Source organism: Chiloscyllium punctatum, chromosome 5, assembly GCF_047496795.1.
Source record: "Chiloscyllium punctatum isolate Juve2018m chromosome 5, sChiPun1.3, whole genome shotgun sequence".
NCBI classification, from domain to species: domain Eukaryota; kingdom Metazoa; phylum Chordata; class Chondrichthyes; order Orectolobiformes; family Hemiscylliidae; genus Chiloscyllium; species Chiloscyllium punctatum.
The window spans coordinates 116,271,146-116,288,482 of record NC_092743.1 but is presented as its reverse complement, the minus strand read 5'-3'; positions in this window follow the sequence as shown (position 1 = coordinate 116,288,482).

Below are 17,337 nucleotides of genomic sequence, written 5' to 3'. Positions count from 1 at the left end.
CTGAGACTATAGCAGAATTGGCCATGGATCGGGTCCGGACTCTCGAACAGCAAGTGCAGACCTTAGAGAATCACATTGACGACCTCGAGAATCGAGGTCGTTGAAAAAATATTCGTTTGCTGGACCTTCCCAAACAGGAAGAAGAAGGCCAACTTACAGTATTCCTCGAGCAGTGGCTTCCACAGCATTTAAATCTGGAGGCTGGATCAGGCCAGGTGAGGGTGGAATGGGCCTACCGGGTTGCAGTGCACGGGCCCAACTCAAACCAGTGCCCCCACCCTGTCCTGTTCCGGCTGTAGAGCTACAAGGAGAGGCAGATGCTCTTGGAAGCTTCCAGAAATCTTGGGAAAGATCCCCAAGCCATGATTTATAAAAGATCCAAGATTATGTTATTTCAGGACTTTTCCCCAGCTTTGGTCTAAAAGAAGAAGGTGTTTGACGAAGCAAAGAATTGTTTAAGGGACGTAAATATTCAGTATTCCTTGCGCTACCCAGCTCCGCTACACTTCAGCCATGAAGTAGAAAGTGAGGACTGCAGATGCTGGAGATCAGAGCTGAAAATGTGTTGCTGGAAAAGCGCAGCAGGTCAGGCAGCATCCAAGGAGAAGAAGAATCGACGTTTTGGGCATGAGCTCATGAAGAAGGGCTCATGCCCGAAACGTCGATTCTCCTGCTCCTTGGATGCTGCCTGCCTACTGCGCTTTTCCAGCAACACATTTTCGGCTTCAGCCATGAAGGGCCCATGTATAACTTCAGATCACTGGAGAAGGCCAAGGAATTTTTGGACTCTCTTAGATAAATTGTAAGAGTTAATTGATGTTGTTTTGCCCTGCCCCCACCCCGGTTTACCCCCTTTTGTTTCCTTCCATTACCTTACTGTTTAATATTATCTCCAGGGGGTAGGGAGAGGGGTTTATTTATTTATTCTTCACTTAGCAATTTTCTCCCCCCCCCTTTTATATATATATATATTATAGGCCAGGGGGTCTAGTTAATGTAGGTGGGGAGGAGGTGGTTACTTCATCCTATTTTATCTCAGTCCTTAGGAGCAGGGTTGTTTTCCCCTGTTATTTTGTATTACTATATTTAATTATTATTTGCTGAGACTGTAATTTTATAGTTATATATGTTCATACATGGTATTAACATTACCAAATATATCCAGGTGTTGGTGTGGGTGGGGTAGGGTATTTATTGTTAATTCTAGTTCAGAAGTATCTTTGAATATTCTTTATCCTATCGTTGGGTGCCTGGGTCAAAGGTGGGGCACTGGTTGGGAGAGGTTATGATGGGCTTTTGGAAAGGAAGTGATGCCCCCTTTTGGAAAGGAACAAGGGGGAAGATCTCCATTTAAATATGTTTTATATTTTTTTATTTAGAAATAGTTTTTTATTATATTGATCTGAGTGTATTAAAGAGCTTTTATTTTTGTGAATTTTATATGCGCTATGCTCGGGATGTTTTGGATAGGGTTTCTTCTCCCGAGAGGTCTCGGACTTGCCCGGTGATTATGGGTAATTGGTCGATTAAATGGTGCACCTGGAATGTCACGGGGAGTAAGTCACCAATCAAAAGGAAGAAAATATTATCAAACCTCAAGAAAGAAAGAGTTGATATAGCTCTCCTATAGGAGACACACTTATTGGATAAAGAACACCTGAAATTACGACAGGGAAGAGATTATTTTCCATTCTCTCTTTCTGTGCAAGGAAAAATATTTTGGTAAACTGGGTGGCTGAGGTCCCTCATGGACTTTCAAATTGGCACAGAATAATTATGGAATATATTCCCCCTGACTTCCTTACAAATATGATGCACCAAAAAAGTCGAATTATTCCATAAAAGATGGCAGCCCTTCTTGAATTACTCAAATACAGATATTTCAGTCATCCTAACAAGGGCTTTTATTTAATTGAGAGGGTGAACCTGGTTGCTCCGGGGCCCCTTGGGAGAGGAATCCCACATGAATACGGGTTTTGTTATGATCTGATGTTAACACATTCCGAGCATGTATCTCACTACTCAATTTCTGTGTTATCCATCGTTTTTTTTCTCTCTTGAATAATGTAGGAGATTTAATCATACACTCTGGTTAGTTGTAGGTTAGATGAGTAGTTAGTTGAGTTTTTTTTTCTCTCGGTATTTCTTTTTTTCTGTTTGATAGATTTTGGTTATTATTTATTTAAGATTTAATTTTATATCAATGTTTAGACTTGGGTTTTTTTTTTAGTTTTCTTTTGTAAACGTGTAAAAACATGTTAAATTTTCAATAAAAATATCTATAAAAAAGAAAGAGCCTGTGTAAACATTTCCAGACTTATTGAAGACTGTGATTGGTTTTATAAGATCCAACTGTACCATCTACTGGAGTGTTATTCAATGGTGGAATAAAGGGAATGCCGGTAATGTTGCACTATCAGGATTGCTGTGAACTGTGAAGGAGTTTCTGGAGAATTCCACACCTGCAGGACTCAGGTGGAGTAAGGCAGTTGTTGAAAGCAACTGACTGATTGAATATTGTATGAAGTACAATGATTGAACTGTACTCGAGGAGCACAGAGCTATGAGAGAACATTGGGATCGCACACGGAAACATATATGTACTAGGTCTGAGAAATCCATATCAGATTTATATAGTTTCTCCAGAATACAATTTTTCTGTCAATCTATGGTAAATTTGAATTGAATTTTATTTAATTGCTACAGTAAAAAAAAACTAAAAAGTGAAATCTTTTTTAATTGATTTCTTCCTAAAGTGTTGTTTGGGAAGATTGGTTCTTTCATTTTGTAAAACAGCAAGTGCTGGAGAAACCCTGCAGGTCTGACAGCATCTGTGAAGAGAGAAACATAGTTAACATTTCAAGACCGAAATGACTTCTCTACACAACTAACGTCTTCTGTTCTGAAGAACAGGCATGTGGGACTTGAATGCTCACTCTGTTTCTCTCTTCACAGATGCTGTCAGACCCGCTGAGTTTTTCCAGAAATCTGTTTTTATTTTAGATTTCTAACAATCGTAGTATTTTAACTTTTATTTGGTCCTTTCACATTATTCATCTCCATAGAATCATAACATCCATATGAATTAATATTAGCCTCTAACATATATTCACTGACATAAGCCTAGTATATTCAGAAGAAAGTAGAGGCTACACATTTTCAAACCTCCATGCTTTTGCATACATTTAATTTATATGTAGTATTCATTTAAATATCGCAGCCAGGTTTATTTTTGTTAAAGTTAGCTCTATTTTTCTCTATTTTTATCCCTCCTTAAGTTACTTTCACCACTTGCCTCTCCTTCCTATGCCATTTTATTTTTGATTTTTTTTTCCATTTTTGGCTCAGTTTAAACCTGTATTTTTCAAGGCCAAGCGAGATTTCTTATCTTCTCTTACCAAACACACCTCATTAACGATGTACCCAGCCCCTTACGCATCTCTCATGTCATATACTACAGGGAAGAGATTATTTTCCATTCTCTCTTTCTGTGCAAGGAAAAATATTTTGGTAAACTGGGTGGCTGAGCTTGCCATTCAGTGCATACTCCAGAATTGACCAGCATCTCTTGCACCCATGCTTACCTTTTGTACACTCAGACAGCCACTATCAATCCAGAGTTCCTCTGACATTCACCCTGGACAAGGCAGACAGAGGCAAATTGATGAGGTCCTGCTGGTTGGGGTAGATAGAAGCGAGATATGCTCTTCCCCTCAGACCAGTAGTGGGACCCAAGACATCAGAATACACCAACCTCATTTAAAGTTGGTATTCATGTTAAAGCCATGTTGACTGTTTGGACGAAGGGCCAGCAAAGATAGGCGATTGTCAATAACCTTCCCCCCCTCTGCCATCTTCTCTCTGATATCTCATTATCACTCTACCTCTGCTACTGCATCCAGTTCTCACCAAGGTTCATGCTCTGCCAAGCTCAATATTCCCAACATCTTCTTTGCACCCACGTATATGACAATATCATAGAGTCATAGAGATGTACAGCACAGAAATACACCCTTCAGTCCAACCCGTCCATGCCGACCAGATATCCCAACCCAATCTACTCCCACCTGCCAGCACCTGGCCCATATCCCTCCAAACCCTTCCTATTCATATACCCATCCAAATGCCTCTTAAATGTTGCAATTGTACCAGCCTCCACCACATCCTTTGGTAGCTCATTTCCATACATGTACCGCCCTCTGCATAAAATAGTTGACACTTACGTCTCTTCCATATCTTTCCCCTCTCACCCTAAACCTATGCCTCTAGTTCTGGACTCCCCCACTCCAGGGAAAAGACTTGCCTATTTATCCTATCCATGCCTCTCATAATTTTGTAAACCTCTATAAGGTCACCCATCAGCCTCCGATGCTCCAGAGAAAACAGCCCCAGCCTGTTCAGCCTCTCCCTGTAGCTCAAATCCTCCAACTCTGGCAACATCCTTGTAAATCTTTTCTGACCCTTTCAAGTTTCACAACATCTTTCTGAGACCAGAACTGCACGCAATATGCCAACAGTGGCCTAACCAATGTCCTGTACAGCCGCAACATGACCTCCCAACTCCTGTACTTAATACTCTGACTGATTAAGGAAAGCATACCAAATGCCTTCTTCACTATCCTATCTACCTGCGACTCCACTTTCAAGGAGCTATGAACTTACACTTCAAGGTCTCTTTGTTCAGCAACACTCCCTAGGACCTTACCATTAAGTGTATAGGTCCTGCGAAGATTTGATTTCCTACAATGCAGCATCTCGCATTTATCTGAATTAAACTCCATCTGCCACTTCTCAGCCAATTGGCCCATCTAATCAAGATCCCATTGTAATCTGAGGTAACCTTCTTTGCTGTCCACAACATCTCCAATTTGGTGTCATCTGCAAACTTACTAACTATACCTCTTATGCTCGCATCCAAATCATTTATATAAATGACAAAAAGTAGAGGACCCAGCACCGATCCTTGTGGCACACCACTGATCACAGGCCTCCAGTCTGAAAAACAACCCTCCATCACCATCCTCTGTATTCTACTTTTGAGCCAGTTCTGTATCCAAGTGGTTAGTTCTACCTGTATTCTGTGAGATCTAACCTTGCTAACCAATCTCCCATGGGGAACCTTGTCGAACGCCTTACTGAAGTCCATATAGATCACATCTACTGCTCTGCCTTCATCAATCCGCTTTCTTACTTCTTCAAAAAACCCAATCAATTCTATGAGACATGATTTCCCATGTACAAAGCCATGTTGACGATCCCTAATCAGTCCTTGCCTTTCCAAATACACGCACATCCTTTCCCTCAGGATTCCCTCCAACAACTTGCCCACCACCGACGTCAGGCTTACTGGTCTACAGTTCCCTGGCTTGTCCTTACCACCCTTCTTAAACTGTGGTGCTATATTAGCCAACCTCCAGTGTCACCACGTTTGACAACCTCCAATCTTCAATGCAAAGAGGCCCCTGTGAGATCCTTTAACTTCACTTATGAACAACAGGGATTTTAGATGATATTATCTATGAACCCATCAAAGGGTAAATGTAAAATCTGGTGAGACTGGTCCACAGTGCCAAAGTGTTTAGCATACAGTTCATACAGCAAACTTTCCATTTTGCAATTAATCAAAGCTTGAGCTGGAATCACTGTGCTGGCAGAGGGGGAGTTCATGTCCTATTTTCAAACTTCATTTATCCAATTATTTTTGCACCAACATAAATGAGTGAATGCAGGAAAAAGTCTGTGATTCTGCAATATATCTCACATTTGTACGAATGTCAAAAGATTGTAATGAGGTCAGTCACTGGGACATCATTGAATTGGGTTAATCTGGTCCAATCAGGGAGCCCTGGCTGACAGATAAAAAGTGGAGTGACATAGATTCTGACAAACTGGCCTCTGTGGAATTATTTCATGTGTGACTGATGATAACTACTTGTTTTGCTATAGATCCTGCTGAGACTAATTTGAATAGTGATTGGAGTAGACAGGTTCTTGTTTTGTCTAAGTCAGTTGGAGGAAAGCCTGGAAAAAAAACAAGCTGAGTTGATGAGAGGCTTAAGGTGAAGGAACCCTTAGGAGGCAGTGATTATAAAATGACTGAATTTACTCTGCAATTTGGAAGGGAGAAGATAGATTCGGAGGTAGCCATATTACAAGCTGAATAAAGGCAACTACAGAGGTATGCAGGAGACGCTGGTAGAATTGACTGGGAGAGGAGCCTAGCAGGAAAGACAATGGAATAGCAATGGCAGGGGTTTCTGGGAGTAATTGAGGAGACACAGTAAAGATTCATCCCGAGGAAAAAGAAGCATGGTACAGGGAGGAGAAAGCAACCATGCTTGACTAGGGAAGTCAGGGGTAGCAAAAAAACAAAAGAGAAAGCATATAATGTGGCAAAGGGCAGTGGGAAACCAGAGGATTGGGAAGCTTAGAATGACCAACAGAGAGTAACAAAATAAAAGAAGGAAGAAGATTAAATGTGAGGATTAGATATAAAAGAAGACTATAAGAGTTTCTTTCAATATATAAAGAGCAAAAGTGGATATTGGGCCACTGGAAAATGACACTAGAGAGAGAGTAGTGGGGAACAAGGAAATGGCTGAGGAACTGAATAATTACTTGGTGGCAGTCTTCATGGTGGAGGACACATGTAATATCCCAAAAATTCAAGAAGTGAGGGGGCAGAGCTGAGAATCATAGCCATCATCAAGGAGAAGGTGCTAGAAAAAGTGAATGGCCTGAAGGTGGATAAATCACCTGGATCAGATGGACTACACCCCAGAGTTGAAAGGGACATGGCTGAGCCATTAGTGGTGATCTTTCAGGAAGCAGTAGAATCAGGGAGGGGCCTAGAGGACTAGAAAATCGCTAACGTGACACTCCTGTTTAAAAACAGATTAAGATAAAAGATGGAAGATTATAGACTGATTAGCCTAAGATCCTGGAATCCATTGTGAAGGATGAGATTTCTGAACACTTGGAAGTGTATGGTAAAATAGGGCAGAGTCAGCATGGTTTCATCAAGGGAAGGTCATGCCTGACAACTCCACTAGAATTCTTTGAGGAAGTAATGAGCTGGAGGCCACTGAGTAAGATAAGGGGTCATGGTGTCAGAAGCAAGGTGCGAGCATGATGGAAACTTGGGTGACTGTCAGAAAGCAGAGAGTAGGGATGAAAGGATCCTTCTCAGGATGTCAGGTGACTAGTTGTATTCCACAAGGCTCAGTTTCAGGAGCATGACTTTTCACTTTTACATCAATGAGCTGGAAGAAGGAACTGAGGACATTCTGGCTAAGTTTGCAGATGATACAAAGATAGGTAGAGGAACAGGTAGCATTGAGGAGTTTGGAAGACTGCACAAGGATTTGACAGGATAGGAGGGTGGGCAAAGATGTGGTAGATGCAGTACAAGATGGGAAAGTGTGAGGTCATGCACTTTGGGCGGAAGAATAGAGGCATGGATTATTTTCTCAATGGGGAGAAAATTCAGAAATCTGAAGTGCAAAGAGACTTGGGAGTTCTAGTCCAGGATTTTCTCAACATACACTTGCAGGTTGACTCAGTAGTTAGGAGGCGAAATGCAATGTTGTCATTTATTTTAAGAGGAATTAAATATAAAAGCAGGGATGTACTTCTGAGGCTCTAAGACGCTGGTCAGATCACATTTGGAGTATTGTATGCGTTATGGGCCCCATATATCAGGAAGAATGTACTATCCCTGGACCGTGTTCAGAGGAGGTTCACAAGAATGGTCCCAGGAATGAAAAGCTTAACATATGAGGAACATTTGATGACTCTGGGTTTATACTCGATGGAGTTTCGAAGGATGAGGGGAGATCTAACTGAAATATACAGAATACTGAATGGCCTGGACACAGTAGATGTTGGGAAAATGTTTCCATTGGTAGGTGAGACTTGGACCCAAAGGCACAGCCTCATAGTAAAGGGAAGACCTTTTAAAATGGAGATAGGGAGAAACTTTTTTCAATCAGAGTGTGGTGAATCTATGGAATTCATTGCTACAAAAGGCTGTGGAGGCCAAGTCATTGAGTATAGTTAAGGCCAAGTTAGTTAATTTTTTGAGTATCAAGGGGATTAAGGATTACGGGGAGAAAGCGGGAGAATGGGGTTGAGAAATTTATCAGCCATGATTGAATGGCAGAGCAGACTTGATGGGCTGAATGGCCTAATTTCTGCTCCTATGTCTTATGATCTTATGGTCTTAATCGCAAGGGACTCATCTGATCTCTCCCATGTCTGAATGATAAACACTCTACATCTTCATGGTGAAACCTGCTTCTTTCTTTTGTAAGACTGATTGAAAAAAAATCCTAAAATTGTATTTCCTAAATCAGTTGTGCCTGCACTCCTTCAGAGACAACCATGCATGATTTGAAACTTAACCACATCGAGTCATATGATCTTTGAGTCATACCGCACTGAAACAGACCCTTTAGTCCAATCAGTCCATGCTGAACATAACACCAAACTAAACAAGTCCCCCCCAACTGCTCCTGACCCATATCCCTCCAAATCTTTCCTATTCATGTACTTATCCAAATGTCTTTTAAATATTGTAATTATACCCACATCCACCACTTCCTCAGGAAGTTATTCTGCATACAAACCACCCTCTGCGTAAAAAAAATCCATCATTTTTAAAAATTTCTCTCCTCTCATCTTAAAAATGTGCCCCCTAGTCTTGAAGTCCCCAGTCCTAGGCAAAGTACAACTACCATTAACTCTACCTATATCCCTCATTATTTTAGACTCCAGATCTTTTTACACTTCATCTTTTTGCCTACAGGAATAGCCCATTGGTTAAAGACACTGTTCAGATACCAAATCTCTTAGATAAACCTTTAGCTCTGTTCCTGAACAGTGTATGTTTATGTTTGTGCGTGTTTTGTGGATATTTAGACCAATCCTTCAATTTTACTGATTGCGTCTGTTAACCAATTATTGCAACATTATTGAATAAGTTTTATTTTGGTAATAAACCATGAATGTGTTTATGAAGAAACCAGATTTCCAGTTGTTTTTATTTAAAACCTGGTATAGATAAAGTACTTAATTAATCAGCAACAGGAAAATCTATTTTCATGTTGTGAAATAGCACACGTGGTAATGGGACTCAAGCAACAATGTATCCTTCCAGTTTTTGTCATAACACCCTTATCTACAAATTAGTGACTGCATCATATCCTCAGTTTGGTTCAAATCATTTCATATTGAATGGATCACTTTAAAGTGTTATCACTGTTGTCTCGGTGATCATCACTACACATTCACACACAATGAGGTTCTGCAAGCAACAAATAAAATGATAATTTCTACTAGGTGAGAAGGAGTTGGACTTTTGGGCATTGGACCTCATTTCAGCAGCTTAGACGTACACTGCATCATCTGACAGACAATGTGATACTGCAAACTGCACTGGAGTTTTGGCTACAGCATGTGGATATTTGGCTTTCGTCTCATGGCGAGATACGTCGAGTTGCAAACTGAGTCAAGCTGATTTGATTGAGTGATGGTCAATAGTTTAAAAGCTAGAGGTATGTGCCCTTCAATCTACTTATGACAGCTATTCAAGTGAACTGTTAACTGACCTTTCTACAGTTCATAGTTCTCTTTTCCAAATAAGTGGCACATTGCCATTGTTCCATTTATAGTGGATTTTGAAATGTTAATACTTGCATTAAGAGGTGACTACTGGGCTTCCGTCTCTAAAGAATGTTACGTTAAGATAATCTAGAAACAGTATGCAGCTTCATCTCTCACATTATGGCTAGGTTGTCCACTCCAGAAACAAAAATGCAATGTCAGGTTCGGTTCCACATCCTGACCCTGTACAGCATGTTCCTGACACACCCTTCTTGATTTTAGAAGTCCAGACTATTAACGGCCGTGAATAGAGCTTGCCATCCAACTAATGATGGTGAGCAGACTCCTAACACTGGAAGGTTGAAATGGGTGATGAAAATTGTAAATTTGCAAATTGTAAATTGAGAAGAAGCATAAAGAAAGGTTTAGGAAGTTTAAAAATTTAAATGGCCATTCCTCCACATGATCGTAAATGGAGTTTTAGTTCTGCTGGCCAAGCCTGGTACTGGGTGAACACCTCACAAGTTAACCATGACTCCCCCTGCCCAACCCTTTTCCACTGTGGTATTGCCTGAATGCACTGGCTACACAAAGATCACTTTGCCACCTGAAAAACCCATATCTCTGTTTCACAGCCAAACAGAATTCCTACCCAATATCTCATAACCTTGTTGCACATGGCATTGTTTAAATTACCATAGTGTTTATTCCGTCACACAGTCCAGGCATGATTTTTCTTCACAGTTTGCCCCAAATTTTTTTTTCAACTGAATCAACAGAATAAATGTATGCCAGAAGTGGCTTTTGCCATGGTAACCAGAGAAACATAATCCATCAAATCAGTATCAGACATTTCAGCAGCAGCCAATAGATCTTTAAAATAGCGCAGCTTTCCGTGACTACGGGATATGGCACAATGTGATAATCGTTTGAAAAGTATATCACAGTACATTCAAGACAGTGTTGCAGAATACTATCAACTCTATAACATCACATATCTTCACCCCTTCTCAACACATCTTTTGAAACTTTCATTCAAGCCTTTAGGGACTTTCTGATCCAGCTATTTCAATGTTTTCCAGGTCAATTCATGTTCTCTACTCTGTATAATCCAGCTGGCTCAGATCTCTCCTGCATATATCTCGTCCCACACCCCCACTTACACACTACTGCTTGAAGGCACATACTGAATCCTGATAGTTCACTTCTAACATTCTCATCAATCCTTTTTTGGCCTCGTCCTTCCCTACCTCTGTAATCTCCTCCAGCCTTACAAGCCCCAAGAGCTCTGCAACAACTCCATTATGTCTCTTGTGCAGCCTTCACTCTATTTGCTCCTTGGTGACCATGACTCTGCTTCCTGCACCCTTATCCCATCCCTAAACCTCTGAGTCTTGCCATCTCTCTCTCATAATTTCTTCCTTAAAACTTTTTTTACAAAGCTTTTTCAGTCACACCCTTAGTATCTCCTTTAATTTAGTGTGCCTTTTTATTTGATTAAGCTTCTGTGAAAATATTTCATTTCTATGTTCAAGGTATTTCTATGTTCAATGGAAGTTGTTGTAGTCTATTTTCCAGTAAATATTGATGTTCCTTGATTTATTGTGTGGTTCATAAGAACTATAGCTAATCAGGTTTGTTGAATTAGAAGTCAGAAAAAAATGAAAAGATGGGAAACACCTCTGATTGAGTGAAACCGTATTGTCAGACAAAAGTGACATCTAATGGATAGCAAAGTAAGGGTGCTCCTTCCCATTTGATTATAGACTTGTCCAAACCTGGGAGAGAAGAAACAGACTTTCATGAAGAGATTGGTTACCCAACAGGAGCAGAAGTCATGCAGCTTATTGTGCAAGCTCACTGAACTGAAACATTAACAAGCTTTCTTCCTTCACACACACTGCCTGACCAACTGATTGATTCCAGCAATATTTGTCTAAATTTTGGATTTCCAGAGTATCTTGTGGGTTGTGTGTCTGAGGCTCTGTTAGTCAGTTTATCTGTGTTATCTGTGTCTTGGTTTACAGTGCCATTCTTGCTGTTATGATTTGGAGATGCCGGTGTTGGACTGGGGTGTACAAAGTTAAAAATCACATAACACCAGGTTATAGTCCAACAGGTTTAATTGGAAGCACGCTAGCTTTCGGAGCGAAGCTTCTTCATCAGGTGATAGTGCTGTTGTTCATGTTCTGTCACATGCTTTTCAATGTGTTGTCTGCCTGAGTCTCTGTTCGAGACTGTCTATCCATAGGGCTAAAAGTGAATCTCTCTTGAACTCTTTGTCATCTTTCAATGTTCTGGTGTTTTCTTCATGCCCTGCTATTTGTGTTTGTCCTTTTTACTTTTCAGTGCATGTGTTGATAAATTGATTTTGTGTGCGTTTGCCTCCTGATTTCTGGTTATTGCTATCTTTGTTACTTTTTCAATGATTTATCCAAAAAAAAGGCAGTTGGCCTAAAATGGTTAGCTTGGGAGATTTGGAATAGCTCTACCCTTTAATATATAAATGACTGTTTCTGGGAGGAACTCGTCAGTTTGTTTTTATCTGTTAGTCAGTTATTCAGTCTACAGCCACAAAGCATAGATCTAATTATTATCTCTTAGGAGCTAACACTGTTTCTTACCTCACATCAATGTAACTAATGAGTCTTAAGCTAATGTAGCCTGTTAGCTTACTATTAAGTAATAAACTATTTTTTGCTAGTCAAGTATGAGCCTGTTCTGCCAAAGTTTGATTAATGGTTAATTTTTCACCATTTAGTATTAGTAAGCCCCATAGACCTGTATTATGAAAAAGGTTGTGGTAGTACATATACTCAAAAAAGATTGTTGAAGGCCAGTAGCCAATTACAGGCGTCCCCTGCAACACAAATTTCGCCACAATTGCCCCTGCTTAATATTTCACACTGGTGTCTTTCAGAAATACAGTACAGGGCCAGTAGCATGACCAGATATTTTAAATTCTATTTCAAGTTATCAAGGATATATTGGAGGAGCTACCAACTTGGGTTGCCTCATGTTTTATGGAAACTGCAAAACAGGAGCCCAGTGACAAGTTTGTCTGTGATTGTTGCTTCATTCCAGACACTGGGCCATCCGTCACGTTCCTCAAATCAGGAATCCAAGGTGAAAAGTATTATAAAATCTGCAAAGTTGTTACTCCTTATTTACAAGTATTGATAACTTACAAGTTTCTTTCCTTAAGATTGAGCTCCCCAACAATTTTGTTATGACATTGATATATAATTATTACATGAGAATGATCTATCGATTTGAGAATGTTCCAACTGTTTACATTTTTAAAAATCTAATGAAGATGAACATAGTAAGTTAGAACATAGAACATAGAACATAGAAAAATACAGCGCAGTACAGGCCCTTTGGCCCTCGATGTTGCGCCAATCCAAGCCCACCTAACCTACACTAGCCCACTATCCTCCATATGCCTATCCAATGCCCGTTTAAATGCCCATAAAGAGGGAGAGTCCACCACTGCTACTGGCAGGGCATTCCATGAACTCACGACTCGCTGACCCCTAACATCTGTCCTATACCTACCACCCCTTAATTTAAAGCTATGCCCCCTCGTAATAGCTGACTCCATACGTGGAAATAATGGTTAGAATGGGAACTGCAATACATTGATGTCTTCTGGATAAATTACCAACATCCTCCGATGCTCAATTTATTTGAAGACCATTCTTGGTCATAATTCCTTGTCTGCAAAATCACAAAAAATAAATTAGCATCCTATATTTTCACAACTAAATAATTGTAATTGTGTTTGAAGTTCCGTTTTGAATGAATTTACCCGCGTTGATATGATGAATTGTAAATGTCCTCATGTCTGTGGTTTTTCCAATATAGCAGTTGATTTTTAAAATTCTTTCATAGGAAGTTATTGTCACTGGCTGGGCCAGCATTCCCAAAACTAATTGCCCTTCAGAAGATGGTGGTGAGTCATCTTCTTGAATTTTTCCCGTTTGTGTCGTGTATGAATTCCTACAGTGCTATCAGGAAAGAGAGTCCAGGATTTTGACACAGCCACAATGAAGTAACTGTGATATATTTCCACGTCAGGATGGTGTCTGTCTTGGAGAAGAGCCTATTGGTGGTGACATTTTCATGTATCTGCAGCTCACGTCCTTTTTGTTGATAGAGGTTATGGGTTTGGAGGGTGATGTTCTACGAGAGGGTTAAATCCATGAACCATGGGTGAAATTACTAATCTTTCATGAATTTAATAACTGCTCTCCCATCTTCCTATTTCAGGTTATGGTTGTCGATATATTCTGATTAGTTGCAAAAATGCCAAAACTATTCACATTGTGCGACATCTTGCAAATAGCAACAGAATTGATGTTAATCCAAATATCTAAATATTTGAGCATGTGAAAGGTAGTTTTATATAACAAAGCCTAATAGTTCAGATTGTGGACACACAAAACAATGGCACATCCACTTTAATCAAGAGGAAAACTCTGCCTCCTTGGTCAACTTTCCTCAATAGCTATTTCATAGAATCATGAATGTTAAAGCACAGGAGGGCATTTGGCCCAACTTTCACACTCAAGCCTGTTGAAATGAAATATTTAATCAATCTCTTAACTTACTGCCTTTTCATCAAGCCCTGCATTTTACTTTCCCTTTACAAGTATATGATACCATTTCAAAATTTACGTTTGAACTTGTTTCTCACTCATGTTGCCAGTACATCTGGATTATGACAACTCACTGCTTAATAAAAATTTTCCTTATTTCATTTCTAATTCTTTTGGTTCTAAAATTATGGCCTTTACTTACTGACACTCCTGCCACTGGAAGTAGCTATCCTTGTCTCTACTGCATAAAAACCTCTCATACATTTGAACATTTCTTCATTAAATTTTTTATAACTCACTCTACTCTAAGCAGGACAATGCAAGTTTATCTATTTTCTCCACATCACTGAAGTCTCTCATCCCTAGATCTCTTTACAAAACTGAACACAATGCTCCAGCTGAAGCTAGCCAGTGATTCATAGAAGTCTTTGGTATTGCTTAGATTCACTTTGATAATGCAAAATATGAATAATGAATTGTTAGAAAGATTCACATATTGTAAAATTGAGGAGGGGTATAAGCGTTTGCTGACAAACCTTAAAACAGTCAGGATGTGCATTAACTATACCTCAGTGCCCTCTGCTGGTTAAAATCCAATACATTTATAACCTGCAGTGCAATACAGAATTGGCTTTTCAGATTTGTTCAGCAAGAACGCAAATGGTCAAGTCTTTAAAAAATTGAGCTGTTTGCCACTTTAAACAGAGCAGAGCAAGACTGCTAAAAGAATTTCACTGACTTTGTTTTTGCTTGATTGCAACATTTTTAAAACTTAATTTTAACTAATTGGAACAGAAAAAATTCATGTTAAATGTTTGTGTCAAAGTTTTTCTTTCAGATGCAAGTTTAATGATTTTATTTCCCTTTCCTCTTCTAAGATGTATCCCTGTGACCAATCTCTCCTCATTATTTCTTTCTGCGGCTCAGAGTTCATTTTGGTTTGATTACACATTTGTGAAGCAGTGTCGGATGTTTAACAATGTTAAGGTTGCAGTATAAATGCATATTGTTGTATGCTGGAGGAGATCCAGTGAGGCAGTGTTTGTATTGATTCCTATGAAGATACTGTTAACTGGTTGATGCTTTCCCATTTCTAGATAGAGTACTAAATCAGACAGCTATATTTCCCAAATGTTTGATGTAAAGGGCTGGAGGTGCCAGTGTTGGACTGGGGTGAACAAAGTTAAATATCACACAACACCAGGTTACAGTCCAACAGATGTATTTGGAAGTAAAAGCTTTTGGAGAGCTGCTACTATGTCAGGTAGTTAGTGGGGCAGGATCATAGGATGCAGAATTTATAGTAAAAGATCAGAGTGTCATACAACTGATGTGATGTATTGAAAAAATCTAGATTGCTATTAAGTTTTTTTCACTTAGAATGAGGATGCAGATTTTGATTCATTAATATGTAAATCCCAGAATTTCTTTCAAGTCACACCCCCGAGATAACTTCATATAACTTTTATATAAAAAAAGGACATCTCAGCTAAGACAATGCATTAAAGGTGTTAGGTTAGAGTCTGTATCACAACCTTGAATCACACTGGTTCTATTTCCAAAGTAGGAACTTATAAAATTTCACATGGACTGACTGCCTATAGATTGCGTGCTTTTTGAACAAAATAGAATGTATTGCAATACAAACCTGCAAATGCAAGTTCACCCCATAGATTTGCGCATGTGTGCATATGCGTGGGAGAGAGTGAATGAAGTGTGTGCGTGCGCATGTGTGCTTCATAAAGTGTGTGCGCGAGTATGACGGAGTATATGCATGTGAGAATTGGTGCACGTGCGCGCACAGGCGCATGTCTGTGTGTGTGTGGATAAGAGAGAGGGTGTGTACGAGAGTGGGTCTGTGTGAATGTGTGATTGTGATCCTGTGTGAAAGTGTGTGTGCGTGTATGTACTTATGTGTGAGAGTGTATAGTGTAGTGGGGTCACTTGTAGTGTGACATGAATCCGAGATCCCGGTTGAGGCCATCCTCATGTGTACCGAACTTTGCTATTAGCCTCTGCTCAGCAACTCTGTGTTGTTATGTATCCCAAAGTTCACCTTAGAGGATGATCACCCAAAGATCCAAGTGTTCCTCAACACACATACACACACACACATTCTCACATGCACACACACACACCCAGACATACATACACACACACACACACACACACAGACATACACACACACACACACACACACACACACACACACACACACACACACTCTCCCTCTCTCCCACAAATATACGCACACACACTCACTCCCTCACACACACACACACACACGTACACGCACACATGCATGCACACACGGGCATATATAAGCCTATAGGGTGAATTTGCATTTGCAGGTTTGTATTTGCACATACATTCTATTTTGTTCAAAAAGCACACAATCTATAGGCAGTCAGTTCATGGGAAATTTTATAAGTTCCTACTTTGGAAATAGAAGCAGTTTGACTCAAGGTTGTGATACAGACAGATTCTCACCTCACACCTTTAATGCATTTTATGATCTGAGATGTCACCTTTTTCTTAATACAGGTTATGTTAAGTTATCTCGGGACTGTGTCTTGAAAGAAGTTCTGGGATTTACATATTAATGAATTGAAATCTGCCTCCCCATTCTAAGCAATTAAAGACTTCACAGCAATCTGTGTTGTATGACATCAGTTGTATGATATTTTGATCTTGGGGTAGCACAGTGGCTCAGAGTTTAGCACACTGCCTCACAGCACCAGAGACCTGGGTTTGATTCCTGCCTTGGGCGACTGTCTGTGTGGAGTTTGCACATTCCCTTATGTCTACGTGGGCTTCCTCCGGGTGCTCTGGTTTCCTCCCACAATCCAAAGATATGCAGGTCAGGTGAATTGGCCATTCTAAATTGTCCATTGTGATAGGTGCATTAGGGTAAATATAGGCTAGGGGAATGGGTCTGGGTGGGTTACTCTTTGGAGGGTCGATGTGGACTTGTTGGATCGAAGGGCCTGTTTCCATGCTGTAGAGAATCTAATTTAATTCCATGTCCTGTGATCCTGACCTACTAGCTAACTGATAAAGGAGCTGTGCTCTGTAAGCTTGTACATTAAATAAACCCTATTGGATTATAACCTGGTGTTGTGTGATTTTTAAA